Below are 7412 nucleotides of genomic sequence, written 5' to 3'. Positions count from 1 at the left end.
GTCACTCCTCCATAGGCTTCTAAGGGAATGAAACTTGCTGGCCCAGAAAAGTTATTAAAGACATCGTTAATATAGTCCAAGTGACTACAGTGGTTCAATCTTAAGTTTATAAAGTGTGGCAACACAGATGCGCTACGCTAAAACACTACGTGAACTAACTCGAGGCCCAGAGAGAAGGAAATGAAAAGTGGAATAAAGTCTTTTTTCTTTTTTTTTTTTTTGTAGTATTCTCGTCGCTTGATAAACTTAAGAATGAGCCACTGTAGTCACTTGGACTATATTAACGATGTCTTTAATAACTTTTCTGGGCCAGCAAGTTTCATTCCCTTAGAAGCCTATGGAGGAGTGAGACAGCTCTCAGATTTAATCAAAAATATCTTAATTTGTGTTCCGAAGATGAAAGAAGGTCTGGCCTTTATTATCCACTGTTTCATTGCACTGAGCAAACATACCATGCTTACATTTCTCAGAGGTTTTTATCTACAGCACATTTGTGTGAAGAATCTTATGGAAGAATAAAGTAATAAAGGTTTATGGATATTTGCTATCCATCCAATTCTCTTGGCACTCCACTCAAATTTCAAATTATACCTTGTGTAAAAGGAAGTTTGTCAAAATTATTGTACTTGTGATTTACATGACATCTAGTATAAAAGTAGGGAAAAGTGCTTCATGGAGCATCACTACAGCATTACTGACATTTTGACGGCACATTCTGAAGTAAACATGTAAGTATTAGCACATCCCTACATTTCAGTAGAAAAATGTTTTCAGACGGTGTATATTTTGTTTTGTAACTGCCAGATCTTTACACTTTTTTTAATGAGATTATGTTAATCCAAACATGAAAATTCTGTCATGATATTCTTGTCTTTATGCCGTTCCAAAGCTGTCTGATTTTCTTTCTTGCATGAAACACAAAAGAGGATATTTTGAGGAATGTTTCAGTGTCCATAGAATGGAAGTCAGTGCAGTTCATAATTGGACCCCATTGACTTCTTGTTGTTGTATCACAAAAGAAAGAAAAGCATACAGTTTAGGAACAGTATAGGGTGAATAAATTATAACAATTTTCATTTTTGAGTTGAACTATCTCTTTAAGTGAATAAAGTTCTGCCAGTGAAACAATATGTATAATTTACATTTATGTCTTAATATCTAATGCAGCTCATTTGGCTATTTATTATTATTATTATAAAACAAGCCAAAGACACTGATTAAGTGCAATTTATTTTTTTGTTGTGCATTTCAAATTTCACTTTGTACATTTTGATGCACAGACATATTTTGCCTTTGCTGCTGATTCATTCCCAGGTTTACCATGGAAAAGCTGACACTTCTGCTTCTGTTCATGACATTCTCTCAGGGGGACGCAGCAGGTTACTATTGAAATAATTATTGTTATTACAGAGAGAGCAAAGAATACATTTTATATTCTTCCAAGAAGTTATGTACTTATTTGAGTAACTTAAACAGTTTATGACATTTACCCAATAATAACTTTACTTAAAGTGTTTACATGACATGTTGTTGGGTTATTAAGCATAATCAATGATTGTGTATGTAAATACTCTCACTGTTTCTTGAATATTATATATACAGCTAATGGCTGCCCCACTGGATGGTCTGCATTTGGACTGAAATGTGTCAAATTCTTCGCAACACGACTTGACTGGATGTCAGCAGAGGTAATGTGCTACTGACAGCACTATTATAGTTATGTGACATATGTTTATGCACAAATTTGTTCTTGAAATGTCATTTTCTGAAGATCTTGATAGTGAATCTGATCTGACTTGAAGAATCTGATCATCAAATAAATATTCAGATATGTTGTTTATTGAAATGAGCTTTAAATAATAATAATATTAATAACAATAACAAAGTAGTATAACTTAAATAAGCAACACAAATCTGCAAATCGTATGAGAAATGCCCAAACTTGCATCAGTAACTACATTTACACCCTCTTGGCTCATGAGTTATTGTCACGGGGTGACAAGCGGCTGGTCGGAACCTTTTTTTTTGAGAACTTGTTTCCCGTGGGGAGCACTTCCGGGGATACATGGAAGCCGGAAAAAAAACGCCGCGAATGAGGGTAATCGCTGGCAGCTGCGCGGGGAAAAATGTCAACAGGCGATTGGACTGAGTGGCAGATAAAAGAAGCTGACGCTCGAGAGAGAAAAAGGTGGTGGGGGGGGGAGCGCGGAAGGATCGCGGGGGCAGGCGGCAGGCGGCAGGCGACAGGAGGCAGGAGGCAGGAGAGATCGGCGAGAGAGATCGGCGAGAGAGGCCGCGGATGCGGATGGAGGTCACGGGAGAGAGGGAGAGAAAGAGAGAGAGACAGAGATAGAAGACTTCGGCTGGATTGCGGGTGTAAGCTGTTGTTTGCACCGTGAGTCTGTTGAATTGCAGTTTTATTATGGAAATGAGCACGAGTGAAATCTTACAGTGTGTGGTGAATATACAAGTGTGGGAATTGTGTTTCTGCTGTTCACTCGCAGTCACAGCTGTCTATTAACCTCTTCTCTGCCTGAGCCCTGTGAGTGTACAGCCGCGCTGGTGAGTTACACGTATCCTCCACCCTCTGCCTGAGTCCAGTGAAGAGCCCGCTAATGCTGTGAGTTATACGTATTCTCCACTCTCTGCCTGAGTCCAGTGAAGAGCCCGCTAATGCTGTGAGTTATACGTATTCTCCACTCTCTGTCTGAGTCCAGTGAAGAGCCTGCTAATGCTGGTGAAGGGCCTGCTAATGCTTGAAGAGCCTGCTAATGCTGTGAGTTATACGTATTCTCCACTCTCTGCCTGAGTCCAGTGAAGAGCCCGCTAATGCTGTGAGTTACACGTATCCTCCACTCTCTGCCTGAGTCCAGTGAAGAACCTGCTAATGCTGTGAGTTACACGTATCCTCCACTCTCTGTCTGAGTCCAGTGAAGAGCCTGCTAATGCTTGAAGAGCCTGCTAATGCTGTGAGATATACGTGTCCTCCACTCTCTGTCTGAGGCTAGTGAAGAGCCTGCTAATGCTGGAAGAGCCTGCTAATGCTGGAAGAGCCTGCTAATGCTGGAAGAGCCTGCTAATGCTGGAAGAACCTGCTAATGCTGGAAGAGCCTGCTAATGCTGGAAGAGCCTGCTAATGCTGGAAGAGCCTGTTAATGCTGGAAGAGCCTGCTAATGCTGGAAGAACCTGCTAATGCTGGAAGAGCCTGCTAATGCTGGAAGAGCCTGTTAATGCTGGAAGAGCCTGCTAATGCTGGAAGAGCCTGCTAATGCTGGAAGAGCCTGCTAATGCTGGAAGAGCCTGTTAATGCTGGAAGAGCCTGCTAATGCTGGAAGAGCCTGCTAATGCTGGAAGAGCCTGCTAATGCTAATTCATAAGTTCAATTAAATGATTGTAGAATTTAAACATATTTTTTTTGTATTGAATTGCACATGCAGAGATGTATTGGCTCGTATGTAAACTATGTAAACGGCAATGGCCCTCAGCTCTGTTTAGTGACACGGTCCTGACAATACATGACACCTCTCAGGACATGCTTCTAATGCTGAAAATATTTGGAAAAACACATCTGTAATGCTGAGGAATACTACATTTACCATTATTAATGTTACAAATAATTATAGTTAAAATAATTAGTTTTGATTGATATTAAAAACAATCTGCCTTCTCAGAAGCACTGTCAAACTTTTGGTGGAAATCTTGTATCGGTGCACAGTAGAGCTGAAAACGACCTTCTGCTGAACATGGTGCCTGGTACGACACAAACTTGGATTGGTGGTCATGATGCAGTAAAAGTAAGTGGTTATGCAAATGAAAAAACATTTAATTATTATTACATTTTCGTAAAGTAACTTTACATATTGTGACATGAAATAGCTTACGGCTATTACGGCTATTGTTGTCGTTTGGACACTTGGGATGTTGTGAGCCTCTGCCCTTGTTATACAACATGACTGTTCCACACGGCGAGTCAGTGGCAATCACATGAGCTTGAAGTCAGAGGAGGAGATTGGAGCTTTTATTGTTTCTTCATAGATTCAGAACAAAAGATGTCTGTGAGATATTATGCATTGTTTTATATCGTTTATGCACAAGTTCAAGACTACAACATATTTGTTTGTGGGTTAGTTGGTACATTTCATAATAAAATAAGCAACTGTGACGAGTGTAGCAGCTAACTTTGCCTAACATTTGTTTATATGCAGATTCAAAGTCATTCACATTTTTTCATTATCTGGCTCAAAAAGCCCTGTAAGTGTCACAAACTGTTGTGAGAGACAAAGGCTGAGAATCCAAATGCAGTATTTATCAAAAGGGTAATCCACAATCCTAATCAAAATCAAGGCAAAGGTCATTCACAAACAAACAATCCACAAAATAACAGTTAAAGGCCGATTGAAGTGCTTTGGATCGTGCAGCTTTGTCTGATGCGTTGACGTAATTTCCACTGAAACTGGAAGCTAAAGCGGGGCATATTGAATGGCTCCTCCCCCTTTTCAAATAGCCAATAGCGTTTAGTTTCCCTCACGGACTGACAACACCATGGAAGCGAATCCGAGAGCTGATGATACGTTGGATTCAATAGTAGATGTGAATAAATTCTAGCCATTTCATTCTTAACCCTCTGAGGTCGGCAAACGCGCCCGCGCGTTTTGCTGGATTTTCTTCACATTGTAGCACAATAAACTTAAATTACTCCGTCATTTATGGTCATACAGAAAAAAGAAATATAAAAAAAGAATCTGTGATATTTCTACTTTTGTATGTGTCCACTTACAATCAAATCAAAACATTGTGCTTTTGTAAAATAAAGAAAATAAACAGGGTGTGCTATCTGCCTCCCCGTCGCGGTGAACTTTTTTTCTTGAGCACGTCTATAAACTGAAACAAAACTCAGTGAATACTTGTCACACATTTATGAGCCATATACCTTTATAAACATTTAAGTGTGTACTTTAAAATGATCGGATTCAAACTGAAAACAAATATTCTCTGTTTAAGTAATTTGTATAAAACCAACAAGATGTCCAGTATCTCAAACGCTTGCTCATTAGTTTTAATTTGACCACGCCCACGCACGCTAAAGAGATTCACATGCAAATCTCCGCATGGAATGCGAACATGCTCGTTACCTCAAAAACAAAGCTCGAAAAAACTTCACAAGTCTCTGCTTTTCGTCGAGTTTGAAAGACGCGCCTGAGCTTACATTGGATTTACCTCAGAAGAAGAAGAACGCGATTTGAAGACAAGAAAGATAAGGTAAGAAATTCTTACATATTAGTTTGTTATTGTTGCATAAATTTCACATTGCAGTTGAACTGTTGCTAGATATATGGTGAATATTATAATATTTAGACCCGTGTTTACTGTTACTGTGTTTGTGGATATCTGCTCAAACGTAGATATGTATATGGTAACCATAATGTTTCATATTTTGGATCGCGATCGCGTTTGAAAAGCAAAACGCACCAAACGGCTTCATGTTTTTACTATTATCTCATTTCATATCATCATAACAAATGGAAACATTTGAAGTAACATATGATAATATATTTTTCTCTAGCTTAGTTGTTACTGGCTTAAATCTTTTGGAAGATTTACAGGCTGATATAGGTTATTGTTATTATTATTTTATGCAGCACTGCGCATAGCCTATGCCTACAAGGCACAACAAACCTGGTGTTCATTATATTATATATTGTTGGAAACATTTGTGTGTGTGTGTTTGTGTGTATTCTGTGAATTTTAAAAAGCAATTTTAACCAGAAAAATCTAAAATTTATTCCCAAAATCGTGCAGGACTTTCTCTTGATATCAGTATGTTCACTTTTTTTTTTTTTCAGGGCCCAGATGCCACTGAGTCCTGCTGACTTCAACATTCACATGAGTCTCTGTACATGAACATGGTAAAGTGAAAATCAAACACCTTGGAAATGAAAGGTATGTACAATGTTTTTAAGAATGGCACAAAGGTCTCTGTCTTTGGATCATTGTTTTCAATAAGTGCTTTTTTTGTCATATGTTGTGTATCTTTGGATTATGTTGTGTTGTAAATAAATCCAAACAATCAAAAAGCCATTCTTTTTTAAATCTCCTCATTCTTTGTGCAAGGTTGCTCAGAATGATAGGGCCTGATAGCTCCTAATAGGGCCGTTAGGGGAGGGTCTTTGTCTTTCTCAGGTGTGAAAAGCTTACATATTAATGAGCACATAAAGCTTTCTCACACAAAACACGTCGTACAAATTTTAAATCAATATATTGTCTTATCTGAATGAGCAGTCAGGGTGATTTTCACATAGTTTTGGAGTAAATATTCTAGGATACATGATACAATTTTCAAAAGTCTTGTGAAGAAATAATCAATATGGGTTTCATGACCTTATTTCAGTGAGAATTGTTTTTTTTTGTATTTTTACAAACCACGCATAAATGTCGTTATCTCAAAACTACAAATTTTTACATACATGCTGCTGATATATTATTGTAGCAGAGTTTGTGCTGAATACAGTGTAATCAGACTTTAGCCATGAAAATGTCACAAGTAACAGAAATAAGCACAAATGTCAGAGCATGTCAGAACACCTCCAGGGCCCAGAAAACAGCTCAGACCCCAGAGGGTTAACCAACGTACAGTTAGAAAACAGAATAAAGCTTGACCGTTTGAGCAACCGAACAAACTTCTCCAACACATATTGCTCCGTGACGTGCCAACGATGGTCGCTTTGGCCAGGTGGTGTTTATAGCAGAGGGGGCAGAGCTTCTGATTCTAGAGAGCATTTGATTGGACAGAAGATGTGATGAGAAGCTGAAGTCGCGGTGATGTCATAAAAATCCCTGATCCATTTTAGTGGAAGTGAGAGACTGTAAGTTTTAAATGCTTATGTCTCCTAAATGTGAATTTTGTCATTGTTTAGGAACACACCAGGTTATTCATAACCTTAAGGCTAACATATTCTTACTTAATATTTAGAACTTAAATTTAGATTTCACGGGACCTTTAAGGGCTGAGGCAAAGAGAGAAATCCAAGGGAACAGACAGAGAAACAAGAGAACCAGGATACAAAAGCACTCAAAAATACCATTCGAAATGTACAAGACTTTGCAGAGAATAACAGAATGAACCAGGCTTATATAGGGTGAGCTAAACAGGATAATGAGACACAGCTGAAAACAATGAGTGCTGATGAGGCCCTGCAGAGAATTATGGGAAATGTAGTTTGTGAGGGTCACAATAGTCTGATGTGGAGTGCCCTCTGGTGTCTCTCAAGAGCACTTCAGCTGGTGATCGAAACAGTCAGATGGATGCCATATGAATTTGGGCACAAATATTTTATAAAAAGGAAAAAAGTTCATCAATTGCAAGAAGTAAGTGTGTAAACAACAAATGAACTTGTGAAATGAGTTTCAGAAC

At 38.6% G+C, this 7412-nt stretch overlaps 1 long non-coding RNA gene across 1 annotated transcript; it reads left to right on the top strand.

Annotated features, from left to right (window-relative positions):
* The first annotated feature begins 1308 nt into the window (after positions 1 to 1308).
* On the top strand, positions 1309 to 3790 carry LOC307164910. The gene is made up of 3 exons (XR_013822360.1): positions 1309 to 1379; positions 1603 to 1688; positions 3673 to 3790. It is a non-coding gene; the product is annotated as an uncharacterized lncRNA (long non-coding RNA).
* The last annotated feature ends 3622 nt before the right edge of the window (positions 3791 to 7412 follow it).

This window comes from Squalius cephalus, assembly GCF_949319135.1.
Source record: "Squalius cephalus genome assembly, chromosome: 9".
Lineage (NCBI taxonomy): Eukaryota > Metazoa > Chordata > Actinopteri > Cypriniformes > Leuciscidae > Squalius > Squalius cephalus.
The sequence above is the reverse complement of the archived record's forward strand: the minus strand, read 5'-3'. Positions and strand labels throughout refer to the sequence as shown.